Raw genomic sequence first — 15,978 nt, 5'->3', positions numbered from 1 at the left:
AGCATCTTGGCCCTATGCCGATTGATAGGTGCCACAGCCACTTCATGTACTGAATTTTGGCTTATTAAAACAGCGTAATTATCTAAACGACGATTATGGGCGAATGCCCTGAAGTCCATGCACTGGCTGTGGCAAGGGCAGATTTATTAATCTAACTAGCCCAGCATCTTGGCCCCATGCCGATTGCTTTGTGCCACAACCACTTCATCTACTGATTTTTGGTTTGTTAAAACGGCCTAATTATCTAAACGGCGATTATGGGCGAATGCCTTGAAGTCTATGCACTGGCTGGGGCAAGGGCAGATTTATTAATCTAACCGGCCGAGCATCTTGGCCCCATGCTGATTGATAGGTGCCACAGCCACTTCATGTACTGATTTTTGGCTTTTTAAACGGCCTAACTATCTAAACGACCTATCATCTAGTCGGCAAGTATACAAAACGTTTTATCCAAAACATCAGCCAAACAATTCCGTTTATTAGTAACAGCAAAGTACAAAATGAATTTTCATTAAGTAAATTGGGTACAAATTGTAACCATTTTACATATGAAAATTACTAGACAAAAAGCTATAAAAAGCTGAAAATTACATGCAAATCCTAAAATAAAAAACAAGAGCCGCCCAAATTAGTCCTCGGAGTCAGACTCCAGCGGCTCAGCATCCACTTGCTCGTATGGAATTAGCGTAGCCAATGTCACATCAGCAGCAACAAGGGCTTTGAGCCAGTCATGTTTAAATCCCCGATTCTGAAATTTGGGGACTTCGTCTACATATTCATCAAAAGCAGATTTTTTCCCAGCATCGAATGCGCTTGAAGCCTTAAGGTCAGCCGTTTCCTTCGCCGCCTTCATCTCTTCCAACCTAGCCTCCAATTTAGAGATCACATCCTGGGCCAATTTAAGCGCGTCGTCGCTCACATCCGCCTTTTTCTCGGGGACTGATCTCAATTCTTCAGCAACGCGGGCTCTCTCCATCTCGGCCTCGGCACGGGCACCCTCCGTCTGCGCTTTACTCCTTTGGCCCTCTACCTCCGCTTGTAAACGGCCAATTAGCTCGACGGCATCGTGATAGCGACGACCCATGTCGGCTATTTTTCCGACAGCCTGCAAAACAGGAAGAAAAGAACAAAATAATATTTGCGTAAAGAGAAAAGACAAAGTATAGATATATACCAAAAGAGCCGATTGCGCGGCCAACTCAATTGCAACCAGATCTGGCTCTGCCCGAAAAGCAGCCTTGTCAGCAGGCAGTGAAACGGACGTCGCCAAGCTGAGTGCAACCGCTGGATGTTTGATCACCGAAGCATCAGAGGAGATCGGCATATTCTTTATCTTGGGCTAGATAACAAAAGGTACGATCACATCCGACTCCTTCAAACAAGGTCGTTTGTCGGCACATTCTTCTAAGCCGGCCTCGACATTGGCATCGCATTTGTCCACCCTTTGCTCAACTTCCACACTTTCCTGCACAAAAGGTTCTGCCTTGGTACTTCCGTTCTTTGCCGTCCCCTCAACAATAGGCAAGGAGGTCTGGGATTGAGATTCGGCAGCCCGAATCTCCTCCGCCCTTCGCCATGCGGCCATCCTTTCTGTGTTTGCCTTCTTGGCAAGTTTAGTGAGGCTCAACCCAGTCATATCTTCTGGGAACACGCCAGGAAGGTCCTCTAGACCGTGAAAACTATCGTTGAGCGGACGGTCCTCCCGACCCGAAGTGGACGGAGGATCAGCCGAATTGAGGTCGGCTTCTTCAAATGCTAACTTCAAAGCCTCGTCAACCTCAGTTTCAGATTGGTCTGACTCGGCGGCCTCAGTTATTTTCGATCGCTCTGAATGTAATCCCTCACGACAGATTTGCCTCAAATTTTTGAAATCAGTCAAGATAAGGGCGATAAGAAACTCCTCACCCTCCGAAATTAGAATGTTCTCTGCCGCCGAAAAGGTTGTATAAGTCGGCTCGTAGCGGAGCAGAACGTAGGCCACCCTCCCCTGCTTCTGAAGACTCGGTCGGCCAAAATACTTAAGCGCAGTCTTGATTTTCGAAAGGATGGCATCGTCGGTCAATATCAAGACTTTCTTCAAATCGTTTCTTGCAAAAGCAAAACCACGAGGTCCCGAAAATAAAGTTTAATAAATATAACAAGTATATAAATAAAAGAAGATATTCGGCCACCTGGTTCGCCCCTCCGTCTAGGAATACGATCAAGGCAATCCTCACCTCTGTTGAATTTCCAGTTTCCTTGGACGACGACCATAACATCATCGACTCGCTTCCCAGAGCTAGAAAGCATAGTCACTAGTTGATGGTCGGTGTCTTTGGCCCTAAGGAAATAACGCCCGTGCCGACTAGAAGACTTGGCAAGGGCGTAGCAATGCCGGATAGTGGGAATGCCAAGGTTAAGCCTAAGGTGGCGATTTAGTGCGATAATCCCTATCACGATCCTATAGAAATTGATGTTGGGTTGGGAAGAGATTAACACCCTGTGGCAAAGCACGGCCCTAAGGAGAGGGTGAAGGGGAAAACGGACCACACCCTCTGCGATTGATAGAAGAGGGAAGACGATCGTGGTCTCATCAACCCTCTCCATATCGAGGGTGCCGTCTGCCACAAATGACAGACAGACATCATCAGGAATGGAAAAATGGCGTCGGAAGCCAGAAATTCGATCTGGTGAGAGGAGATCTTTAAAATGTTTCGCCATTCCCCCAGCCAATAGGATTATGCTAAGCCAAAAGAAAAACAAAGCAGAGAAGGAGAGAACTTACAAGAGGCGAAGGAGATAGAGAAGAGTAGGAAGTTGCAGAGGTAGTTTGGAAGGCAATCCAGCGACGGGCGACTAAAAGCATGTGTGCATTTGAAAAGACGTCGAAATTTCAAATCACAATAAATATAGATGTACGAAGCGTGTGTACTGTCGTTAGTGGAGTGCTTGGGGGGCAATTGTGGGGGCCGAGAAGAGGGAGTCGTAGAGATTCCGGATAGTCGAATCTCGGAGAGTCGAGATTCGAAGCACTCGACAATTGGCTCGCATGTTCAAATCTAACCCTATTGGGCCAAATAGCCGATTAGGCAAGGGGCCGAGTGAGGGTCGGTCTATTATAAGATGTGCCAAATATGAGTTAGAAATGGACCTAATCCCGAGGCCCATGGAAGAAAAGATATAAATAAAAGAACATCATCCAGAAAGAGGTATGTGAGAATTATAGTGCTTAACTTAGAATATAAGTATTCCTGAGTGTGGTTACTGACTTGTCCGTTGGAGTGCGGCACCCCCGCCGGAGTGTATATTCCTTTTCAGGTGACCGGAAGAGGATCACGAGCGTTCCCCAAGATCAGAAGAGTATTTCCAAACCACTTCTCCACAAATACTAAACAACGCACACTAGTAAGTGCTATGCAATCTAAAAAAATTAAAATTAAAATGTACACTAGTTAGTAGTACTGTTGCCAATCAAATTATAACCATATAAGCAAAACAAACTTTATATTTCCATACAGCTAAGCCGATAATATATGTATACTTTACAAAAGAATGGGAAAAAGCTTCACAAAAGGTGTGTTTGCTTCATAAAAAGTGGGTGTATGCTTTACAAAAGATGTGTTAATAAAATGTCTTCAACTTCCTCCTCATTCCTTTCTAAAAAGTCTTTGTATCAACTTGTATGTATCCCCAATGAGGAACATGCACAATAATCTGGTAATTTGTGGAAGCAAAAAAATATAGATTAGTACATTTGTTGAAAAAATATATATCAAAATACTTTGAGACTGAAATTACCTTATTACATTAATTGGGTTCAACAATATAATTTTATTTATATAATTGGTGCATAATTTCAACAATATTTTCACCCGAGCCTAAAGTCACTCTCCTTCTAGCAACTCATACAATTTGTGAAACTCTGAACTTGAAAGGCATACATAGTATACATCCAAACCTAAGTCGAGTAAATCTATTCTTTGATCCAACTTGCCCAAAAAAAAAAAAAAAAAAAAACCATCGCATTCATATAATGGTTGAATGTGGCTAAACCAAAAAGTTATTGCAAAGATGATTAATGTAAAAAGTCATCAATTACATTGACTAAGACAATTCTAAAAATGAAATTGTTGCCCTAAAAATTGGCCAATGTTAAAAGGATTTGAAAGTCGTTCAATATCCATTCTAGTATTGGTACCTAAAATTAAAAAATAAAAATAAAATTTGAAAAATAATAATAAAGTTAGATTAGATGGATTAAAGAAAAAAATCTAATTAAGAGAAAAAATGCCTAATGTTCAATATTTTCAAATCAATGCCACATAGTATTTAATAAACTTTCTATCATTTATCAGGCACCACTTTCCATCACACACAGCCCAACTCACTTTCTTCACATGTTTCCTTGTCTAATTTTGCTACCTTTACTATGTACTTGACAAAATATGAAAACACATGTTTTCCATTACTGTCTAAACCAGGGAAGAAAAACAATGGGACAACAAAAACTCTACACCACGATTTTGTTGTCGTCATATTCCAAGAAGTTAAAAAAGAGAAGACATGAATAGAGAGGAAAAAAGAATCTGCAACTTTAGTTTTCTCTTAAATAAATGTAAATTTATAAATCCTGAAAATATATGAGCAAAAAAACCAATTTAAGAGACAATTAGACATCAATTTTTATTTTGACAATACGGGGATTCCAAAACCTAGTACAAAGTTATTTCCAAAGTAACTCAAAATTTACCAACGTATATTGTCTTAAGAAAGGCATTTAGTTTGTTAGTAAGGTTAGTCTGTGTGTTCACCCCCCCCCCCCAAAAAAAAGGAAGAGATTTATCTATGTTTATCTTCCCTTTTTAATTTTTTGTAAAATTTTTTTTGTCCTTCTTTTTGGTTTAAATTTTCAACACATACTCCTACAAATCACCAAACTATGTAATGGCTAAGCCAACACTTTCTTACGGGGGAAAAAGAAATCTAGTGTACCATGTATGAGTCATTCAAACAAGCCATTATATTAGATTTCTCATAGGTCATACCAATCCATTCTACTTCATTCCACTATTTTAACATTCACCAAAACCACTCACAGAAAAGTTGCAAAGACTACTACAACACCCTTTACTAAGCTCCATAACAAAGAAAGAAAGATTAAGAAAAATAATCTAGTGGAAAAAGTAAATGAAAGCAAAAAGTTTGAGCAATACTATTTTTTTTTTTTGGTCATGGGTTACTGCTCATTAGTCCCATTTTGCTTCTATCTTTTATGTAAATGGAAAGGAGCTTTATTTAAAACATAACTACAAAAGTAACAGACAAAAAATTAACTTCTATCAAAATTGCGTGAGACGGTTTATACCTTTGATTATATCGAGAACCTAGAAATTGATGACCACCAGCAAAAAACATAGCACAATATGAAAATTGCAGAAAGTAACATACTAAAACTTGGGAGAAAACTAATGATTAGAGGGAGAAAGGAAATGACATATTTATCAAAACTTTAATGAAAAATATTATCAAAGAAATCAAAAAATTGAATACCTTTTATTATAGAAACTAATGAACTGCGTCAAAAATTGATGAACTGCAGCAAGAGGAAATCAGATATTACAAATTGATTTATAGAAATGTAGCAATCAAAACAAAGGAAAGAAAATAGTTAATCAAAGTACCATTAATGTTTGTAGACAGTGCAAGGGAAAATATACATGGACGTCCGTTATACACGAAGTAACTAAAAGAAAATAATGGTACCTTAGGTGACTCTGTCATGACTTGAATCACTTTCATAGTTCATTACCATCAATATGGATGTCCATACTCGACAGAGTATAGCATTTTCAACATAAAAAAAGTCACACCTAAAACACTAACTAAAAAAAAAAAAATCATTTTGTTACTAAGATAATGGAGTGATTGACAGCGCGTGTGCACACACATGCACACACACACAAAACTTTAGTCAAATGTAAAGCATTACCTAAATCAAATTGATTCATTAAAATCCCAATTCAACTAAAACACATGCATAACAAAACAAATTAGCAAAAAAAATATAATTGTTTGAGCTTTAAGCACTGCTTGAGTTATCGAGTCTAAAAAGGAAGGGAAAAAAATTAATAAACAAAACTCGAAGTATAATTTCTATCACAACATACCAATTCACATTCCCAAATAATAATAAAAAAATTAGGCTTCTTACATATTTGTACTTTAATGGAGGCTCCAATTACAGTCATCGACCGAGTAATAACCACTGCCATCAGCATCTGTAAGTAAACCTGAAATGATAGCAAAGTCATGCCACTTGAGGAATAATCAAACCAAGCAACCATATGGATTGAGATATGTATAGTCGTTAAGAAAATAAAAAAATAGAGGATGTAAATATCACAAATAAATGGCTTGATTGGCATTTTTTTTTTTTTGAAAAGAGAATACATTGATGATACATGTTGATGGCACTCCTCAACATACTTAAATTCAGATGTGAAACAATAAAATTAAGGATTAAGAATTCAAACAAAAAAAATGATATGTCTAAATTCAACTCTTAAAAATAAAAGGATTTTCATACTCACAAAGAGAATAAAAACTAAGGTACATTGTGAACCAAAAAGATGGCATGCTCACAAAGAGAATACAAACTAAGGTATACTCACCCAGAACCTGTAGAACATTGTAAAACAAAAAGATTGCATGCTCACAAAGAGAAAACAAACTAAGGTACACTCACCCACAGCTGGGAAACATTGTAAAACCTGATTTGTGGTTAATATATATATTTTTTCCCTAGATTATTAAATCCCTTGGGAAATAAAGAAGAAATAAAAAAAAAAGAGAGAGAGAGTTAAACTAAGTCGATTGGAGTAAAAAATAATGAAAACAAAAAGGAAACTAATATATATAAATGAGAAAGAAAACTAATACTACATCAAAACACACTAAACAAAAACAAGCAATAAAAGAGGGAATAATGTAAGTTATGTGCTACTGTCAATTGAGAGAGAGAGAGAGAGAGAGAGAGAGAGAGAGAGTCACTAGAAAACAACTCCATTGAGAATCTAATGATCTTCAAAATAGCATAAGTCGCTTGGCAAAAATAGGAGATCACACAACGTTAACAAAATGAAAGTGACAACTCATAAAGGGAAAAAAAAAACTATGAAAAACCCAATTTGATAGGTTGGTTTTTTTTTTTTTTTTTTTTTTTGTATTATTTGAAGCCTGCAATATTCTCAAGACACGGAAAATGGGAAAAGAAAATTCACACAATTATTATTGTCAACTCGAATTGCTACGAAATTTGTTTCCTAATGGAAGCCAAGCACCCTATGACCAACAAATAATAATAATAATAAGAAAACATCAAATAACTTCAACTATTAACAGGTACCAAAGGATATAGTTCTAATTTAATTAAAATACAAATCTAGAAAAATTAATTACAATACCAAGATCGACATAATTAATTAAAGTTTCCAGCAACTTTTCCTATGGTTTCAACATATCCGGCGTAACTAACTAATTAAAATACCAAGATCATGACACTGAAACAGTGCTAGCAAGACCAAGACGAATACCCATAACCTATAAAGAGATAAATCTAGATTATTGGTGCTCAAACAAATAACCCAAGTCGATTAAGAAAAACAACAATTAAGAACATCAACACTTGTTCTTTCATACAAAACCCAATAAAAAAATTAATTTTGATAAAAATACAATCATAACAAACCTTTTAATGAAACCCAGAAATGACAGTAATTAAAATTTCATTTTCTTTACTTTTCCCGCCACTTTCTCAACAATCAAATAAGACATAAATATTTTTGTAAAACTACATCGAATAAAAAGAATGGTTTCTGTGCTGATTCAATCCTGAGAGTGAGAATCGAAAAGCTAAATGTAAAACTGATCTGAAGCATTGATATTCGCGCAAAAAAATTTGAACCATTGAATTGTCCAATTAGGACAAATAAGAGTAAGACATTTTTAACCATTGGATTGAATCAATCTGATGGTGCAAATTTTGACAAATAGACAATAGTCCCATCAGGATTCAAAAACCATATAGATATATTTATTGAATTAGCAAAGACATCAATGGAGAACAAATCAATTAACTTGGGCAACAAACATAAAATTAATAAACCATGTGGACAAAGGAGAACTACTCATCTTAAATTGATAACAGATTGAGCACCCCCTCTGAATAGCACATTTGTTTATTCTTGAGGAGAAACTTTCACACTTTTCCTTTTTGGATCAAACACAAAAGTACCCAAAAAATATAGAATTAAAAAATCAAATTGAACCTATGAAACCCAAGTAGAAAGAATATAGAGAAGGGGGGGTGGGAGACGAAACAGAATTTCCTTTTTTCAAAGAGTAGTGAAATTTATTTGGATTTATACATGTAGCATTTTCCATTATCATTAATTTTTGCACTAACTACCTGATTATAAAGCACAAAATAATTACATATCATCCAAAACCTAATAAGAAAATAAAGGAACATTAATTTTTTACAAAAATCCAATAGTGCTCATTTTGGAGGAAGAGAAGCATGACAATCAAAATCAGATATTTGTGCCCTGTTACGCAGAAAAATCAAATTTGCATGTCTTTTGTTTTGCCCTGGTATGCCATTTTATGGCCCTTTTTTTTTCTTTCTTTTTAATTATTCTTGAGCATGTGTTTGACACCTAACGCCCCCAGCACAGATTTAGAATTAAAATCAGATTTAATACCATCAATCGATATAATAGCTCCGGATAAAGAAAAAAAATTATACTCAAATAGCATCAACAATATACTTCACTGAAAATAAAATCCCTTCACTGAACAATAACCACAAAACTCAAAATTAGAAATCAAACAATAAAATAGAAGAAAATGAATTATACCAGCAACAATGAATCTATAACAGATTGAAAGAAACTGACCAAATTACTGCTATTTATAGTGATGCATCTAAAAGTAACAAATAATAGACACACAATACAACAAAAAATAAAAACTAATCGACAAAGTAGATATAGAGACATACATACCTTGACACATATAGAGGAGACAATTGAGATGATTTCTTTCTTTACAATGGTTACTCTTTTTGTTAGGCAATGACATTATTGAAGGAGAGAAAAAGAACAAACAAAATGAAAAAAAAAGGAATAATCTCTTTTCGTTTCCATTTATATTATGATCAAAGAAAATGACACAAATACACAAAATAGAACCAAAAGTGACATAAAACCCAAATACTTTAAGTTTGAATTAACGAATAAACCTTACAAAACCCTATCGAGGCTCATATGGCCTTCACAGATCATTATTATCATATGGCCTTCACAGGTCATCAATCTTTTTTTCCAGTTATCATGTTTCTCTTCCTAATCATTTCTTGACCCAAATATTTGTTTGATTTATTGATTAATCCCCAAAATATTTGATTTCTTGATTAATCCAACAATCCATAAACTAAGATGGGAGAAAACAACAAACTAAGGTGAACAAAAAATAAGATGAACAAAAAATATGACAACAAACTAAGGGTTTAAAATTGGTTTTGTTTCTTATGGCCAAACAGAAAAGAAGATTTTTCAAACCCTTAGGAACACAAACACAAAAAATTGTTCGATTTCGAGATTAATCCCCAAAAATGTCTGATTTGTTGATTAATATGAGAGAAAACAACAAAGAAAAATTCTCCACCTCTGTGGGTTTGGAGGACGGTTCATAGATCTGACTCTACTTTTTGGATAATTGAGAGAAATCTTTACTTCTGTGGCTCATGTTGTAGCCACGCAAGTTGTAGAGCTTGGATTCGGCCACCTTGAGGACGATCTCAGGGAGGGTGGTGGGGCCAGCGAGTACCGAGCCAGGATGGCAGAGAGAGGAAGGGAGGAAGAGAGAAGATGAATAGAGTAATAGGGGGTTTGGATTTCAATCATCGGGGGCTTCGACAGGGAAGCACGGGAATGGTCTCCGATGGAGATAGAGTGAGTGAGAGAGAGAGAGAGAGAGAGAGAGAGAGAGAGAGAGAGGTGGTAATAATTTTGAAATCAGAAAGAGATGAGAAGAGTAAGTGTGTAAGACAGAGAAAGAGAGGATGTGGGTTAAAAATGGTCCAGAGAGGGTGAGTGAGATATTTTCAGCTCTTAGTAGATTCATATAAAAGAACTATTGTACTAAACTTTGTATTGAACTTTTTAGCTAATCCGCATAGATTACATTTTCTTAAACAAAACTAAGATGAGCAATATAGAGTAGGGATGAGATTGCCAATTAAAATTTTATTGAAGTCTAAGCATATGCAAAAAATAATAATAATAATAATAATAATAATAATTGTGGAGAAGTGGTTTGGAAATACTCTTTGGATCCAGTAGGATGCTCGTGATCCTCAGCTAGTCACCTGAAAAGGAATGAACACTCTTGTCGGGGGTGCCAGAATTAGAACTCCGACGGTTAAGTCAGTGTATACTCTCTTGGTTACTTATATCTTAAGTTAAACTTACTTGTTCTCATATACCTTTCTTTGGCTGATGCTCCTCTATTTATATTTTTCTTTTGGGCCTCAGGATCGGGCCCGTCCTTAATCTATTGTACGTTTATGTATTCAGCCTTAGTTTGACTTGTTCCTCGGCCGATTAATATATTCGGCTTTGGGTCATCCAGGATGAAGCCGAGTATGAATTCCGTCCGTGACTATCGTCACACCTTTATTTGGCTTTATTGCCCCCATAATATCCGACTCCCACAATTGCCCCCCAAACATCCTATTAACACCAGTTAGTCGACATGTTTGGTTTTGAACTTGAAAAGTCAAGGAAGGAACGGCGGTTAACCTCATTCCAACGCATGTCAGAACACGCTTCTCAGGCATGATTACATCTTCCCGCCTCTTCGTACGCTTCCTTCATTTAATGCGATTTGAAACTATGTTGTCCCTTCGAGTGTAAGTTTTTTTTAATACTCAAAGCTTCTGGTTTGCTTCTCGATATACTTCCATTTCGCGACCTCTACAACTTCTTCCTGTTTGTCACTGTCTCTTCTGCTTTTTGTAAGTTCTCTTCTCCTTTATTTCGAATCCCATTTCCTTGTTTATTTTTGGTTTCGCATAATCCTTAGGTTGGTTAGGATGGAAAAACACTTGAAAGAACTCCTTTCGCAAGAACGAATTTCTGGTTTTCACCCAAAAAAGAATTTCTGGTTTTCAACACCATTATTCCATCCCCGACGACGTCCATCTGTCACTCGTGGCAGACAGCACCACTGATATGGAGAGGACTGATGAAAGTACAATCATCTTTCCTCTCTTATCAATTGCTGGGGGCAGAGTCTATTTTCCGCTTCACCCATTTTTAAATCCTTTGATACTTGGGTCTAATTCCTTCCCAGCCTAACGTAAATTTCTTTCGAATCATAATGGGGACTGTAGAGTTGAACCGACGCTTAAGGATTAATCTTGGTATACCTGCGATTCGGCATTGTTATGTCTTAACCAAATCTACTAGTCGGCTGGGACGCTATTTTCTCAGGGCCAAGGGTACCGATCATCACTTAGTGACTATGCTTGCTAGCTCTAGCAAGCGTGTTGACGATGTAATGGTCGTTGTCCGAGGCAACTGGGAATTCGGCGAGGGTGAAGATCGCCTAGATCCCGTGCCAAGACGAAAAGGTGAACCAGGTGGCCGTATAGCTCATTTTTTATTTTTTTATTTTTTATTGTTATATATTTATTTGGCTTTCCTTCTATGTATTTACCGTTTTGTTTATGCAGAAAACGATTTGAAAAAAGTTTTGGTTTCAGCCGACAACGTCATACTTGCGAAAATTAAAACCGTGCTCCAATTCTTTGGCCATTTGAATTTTCAGAAGCAAGGTAGGGCGGCCCACATACTTTTAAGATACGAGCCTACCTACTCCATGTTTTCGACTGCGGATAACATTCCGATTCCGAGGGCTGAGCAGCAGCTTATGGCACTTATTTTTCCGAACTTCAAGAATCTGAGGCAAATTGGTCTTGAAGCTTCAGATTCAGAGCCAGCAGCGGAACAAGTAGCCAAAGTTGTTGAGCAGCCGGATCAACCCTCAAACGGCTCCGAAAGATTAGAGTTTGATGCGGCACTGAATTCGGCTTTTGAAAAAGCCGGCCTCAACCCTCTATCGACTTCGAGACCGAACGTCTCCTCTGAAGATATTTTCACCGACTTAGGGGACCTACCCAACTCATATCTTGATAACAAGGCTGGTGAGTCACTTACTCAGTTGGCCCGGAAGAAAAATGCCGAGAGAATGGCTGCACACAAGAAAGATGAAGACGAACGATCTCAGCCTCCACCCCCTCCACCTGAAGTTAGGACTGAGTCTACACCACCTGCTCCTGTTGAGGAGACGACTCATGCTGATACAGCCAAAACTGAGCTTCTTGTCGGTCAACCAGAGGGCCAAGTGTCTGAGCAACGGGGGGAAAAGCGTCCGACCGAGACTAAAGATTACTCATAAAACCTGGATGATAAACGGCCACGCAGAGAAGAATCAGACCTGGTTGTGCCATTTACAATACAACCCAAGATAAAGAATGTTCCGAATTGCTTCCGATGCATTGGTCGTGAAAGATGCTGCAGTGGCCTTGAGCTTGGCCTCCTCAGTTTCATTGCCGATTGACAGGGCAACCTTTCGGGAAGAGCCTGATCTGTTGTCCATAGCACTAGCCGCTCAATCGACGATATTGGTATGTGTCTTAATCCTTGGTTCTATATCAAAAACTAAAAAGTTTTGTATATTACCTATCTTATTGGTTCATTGGTTTGTAGGTGGCGGGGAGGATAGCCGAGATTAGTCGTCGCCAACATGATGCAATCGAGTAGATCGGCTTTATGAGAGCTGAAGTGGAAGTTGAAAAGAACAACGCAGTAGAGGCCTCTCGCCGAGCGGCGGAAGAAAAAGTGAGGGCCGATGCCGAAGCTGACAAGGACAAGAATTTTGTTCAATTGAGATTGGTCACTGAAGGAAGAGCGAATGTGAGCGAAGAAGCGCTCAAATTGGCCAACGAGAGGATATCCAAGCTGGAGGCCGAGAATCCGAGACATCCAAGGCCTTCCAAGCCGGCAAGGACGCAGCCTTAGAGAGCTATGTTGAGGAAGTGCCTAAGTTCGAAAATAGGGGCTTCAAACACAACTAGCTCAAAGCCTTAGCTGCCGCTAACGTGATATCGGAATAGTTGATTCCATACGAGCAGGTAGACGTTGAGCCGCTGGAGTTTGACCCTGAAAACTAACTTAGGCTCAGTGATTTTCATTTTGTTTTGGTATCCGAATGTATGTAGGTTTTGTTAGATTTTGACTGTATTTTGGTTAGAAGTTTTAGGGTAGCTTTCATATGTAAATTGACTTTTGTTTGTACTCAATTTATGAATGAAAATTGCCTTTGCCTTTCAGCTTATTGAATTTGCGTGTTAACAGCCAAGTAAAATGTAAAATCATGAAATAAGTTTTAACGAAACTATTAAATTAATTTGGAGCTAAATTAACTACTTAGCTTCCAGCCTATTTTTTTGGCCGAAAGGATTGATGTTAGACCGAATAGATCAATTAATCTGCCCTTGCCCCAGCAGATTGGTGAACGTGGTCAGGGATTATCCACCATTCATGAATTGGTTGGGGCAGCCTGTCTTTTCGGCACAAAGGATTGATGTTAGGCTGAATAGATTAATTAATTTGCCCTTGCCCTGGTGGATTAGTGGACGTGGCCAACTATAATCGGCCATTCATGAATTGGCTGGGGCAGCCTATCTTTTCGGCACAAAGGATTGATGTTGGGCCGAATAGATTAATTAATCTGCCCTTGCCCCAGCAGATTAGTGAACGTGGCCGCTGATTATCAACTATTTATGAATTGGCTAGGGCAGTATTGAAAAGATCGCTTTGGGAGCGGTGTACCGGCAGGTAATAAAAAGGGTGGTTGCTTCGTGCGCGTAGGTCCCATTAGTGTGTTCAAACTCAACTCAAACCAGTCTATTGAAGAAGGTTAGATAAGTGTGAATGTCAAGCAGGCTATTCTTTAACAACAGAGGATAAGGTATGACATTGGCTGAGCTAGACACAGCGATGACTCGAGGTGGGGAACCTTCATGAACGAGGAGTAGGACGTCTGGGGAGCGGGAGAGGCGTCATTCTCCACGTCGTCGAAGTAGGTCACCTAGGAGGGAGAAGCGACAGCAGGGGAGCTTCCTTCATTTGCGAAGTGAGGCTAGTGGGCCACCGCGCCCGTTGAGTTTTTCAGTATTTATCGGGAACAAACCGATGACGGAAGCAGATTCGATCATCCGAGATCCAAGTGTGGCAGTTGAATTTGCACGACAGATTTTTCGTCTAGAAGTCTAGCAGTTGATGATTGGTCAACCATATTTCGAAGTGTTTCGAGAGGGCGTTCACGAAGTAGTTAATGGACTATACACCGCCTATGAGATCGGCATGCGCCTTCGTGCCGCGCAGCGAGCGATCGAAAAGAAAGATGAACACATTCGTAATTTAGAAGCTCACGCGGAGAAAGTCGAGTGGGAGTTAAGAAAAGTCATAACCGCCGAGACTCAGTATGCCAGCCGAGCTGACCCGATTGTGGAGCAAAGGGTGACCCAACGACTTATAAGTCACGTGATTGCCGATCGTGATACGACAAACATGTTTGCAATAGAGGTTGCAAAGACCAGGGCTTATGAACAAGGCTTCCATGAGGGCCGAAAAGTTGGGATAGCGAAGATGAAAGAAAATCTTGCCGAGGAGGTCTGTCACTGCAAGAATCGTGGATTTAAGCATGGATGGGTCAAGGCTCTCCATGTCGCGGGGGCTCTCCGTGTAGCAGGCGTTGACTCGGCGTCACCGTTATATCAGGGTCATCATTTTCCTTTCGTGGCTTTTGAAGTCGAGAAGAATGACGACGAGGGTGTTGCTGAACAAAACTGAATGTATTGTACCGCTTTAAAATAAATTGGAAGCAAACAATGTACTCTCAATTAATTTAATGAAACTAATGAAACATATTATTTTAAATGTTTGCATGTTATTTTAGTCTATGTTTATCGATTAACCAATAATCATCTCCTATTTTATGTCAACCGTGTTTATGCATGTTAATCAGAATATTCATGAAGAGGTCTCTGAATTCGGATGCTCTTCCGTGCCAACCGCGCTTTCCACGAAAGGCGTTTCGAATTCGGGGGCTTATTCGGCTCAAACGTGTCTTGCACGGATGGGGCTCCGAATTTAGAGGCTTTTATCTTTGCCAATTGTGTTATCGATGAAGGGAGCTTCGAATCCAGAGGCTTATTCGGCCCAAACGTGTCTTTCACGGATGGGGCTCTGAATTCGGAGGCCTTTTATCTTGGCCAATTGTAATATCCACGAAGGGCGCTTTGAATCCAGAGGCTTATTCGGCCCAAACGTGTCATTCACGGATGGGGCTCCGAACTCGGAGGCTTTTTATCTTGGCCAATCGTGATATCCACGAAAGGCGCTCTGAATCCGAAGGCTTATTCGGCCCAAACGTGTCATTCACGGATGGGGCTCCGAATTCGGAGGCTTTTAATCTCGACCAATCATGAAATCCATGAAGGGCGCTCCGAATCCGGAGGCTTATTCGGCCCAAATGTGTCTTTCATGGATGGGGCTCAGAATTTAGAGGCTTTTTATCTTGGCCAATCATGATATCCACGAAGGGCGCTCCGAATTTGGAGGCTTATTCGGCCCAAACGTGTCATTCATGGATGGGGCTTCGAATTCGGAGGCTTTTATTTCAATGAACTGAATTTCGCATAGTAAGGAAATAAGAAACCTTACATTGTAAAAGTGAAATTTGTACATGGTGAATCATTTAAAACAAGAATCATGCCCCACAAGTCGGGTTAATGTTGGAATTTATGCAAATGCGTGGAATTCCAAGGACGTGGCAGATTTCATCCAAATATGTCTGTAAGCCGATATG

This window comes from Camellia sinensis, chromosome 13 (genome assembly GCF_055761805.1).
Source record: "Camellia sinensis isolate YWXY chromosome 13, ASM5576180v1, whole genome shotgun sequence".
In the NCBI taxonomy this organism is placed as follows: domain Eukaryota; kingdom Viridiplantae; phylum Streptophyta; class Magnoliopsida; order Ericales; family Theaceae; genus Camellia; species Camellia sinensis.
Note: the sequence above shows the minus strand (reverse complement) of the source record.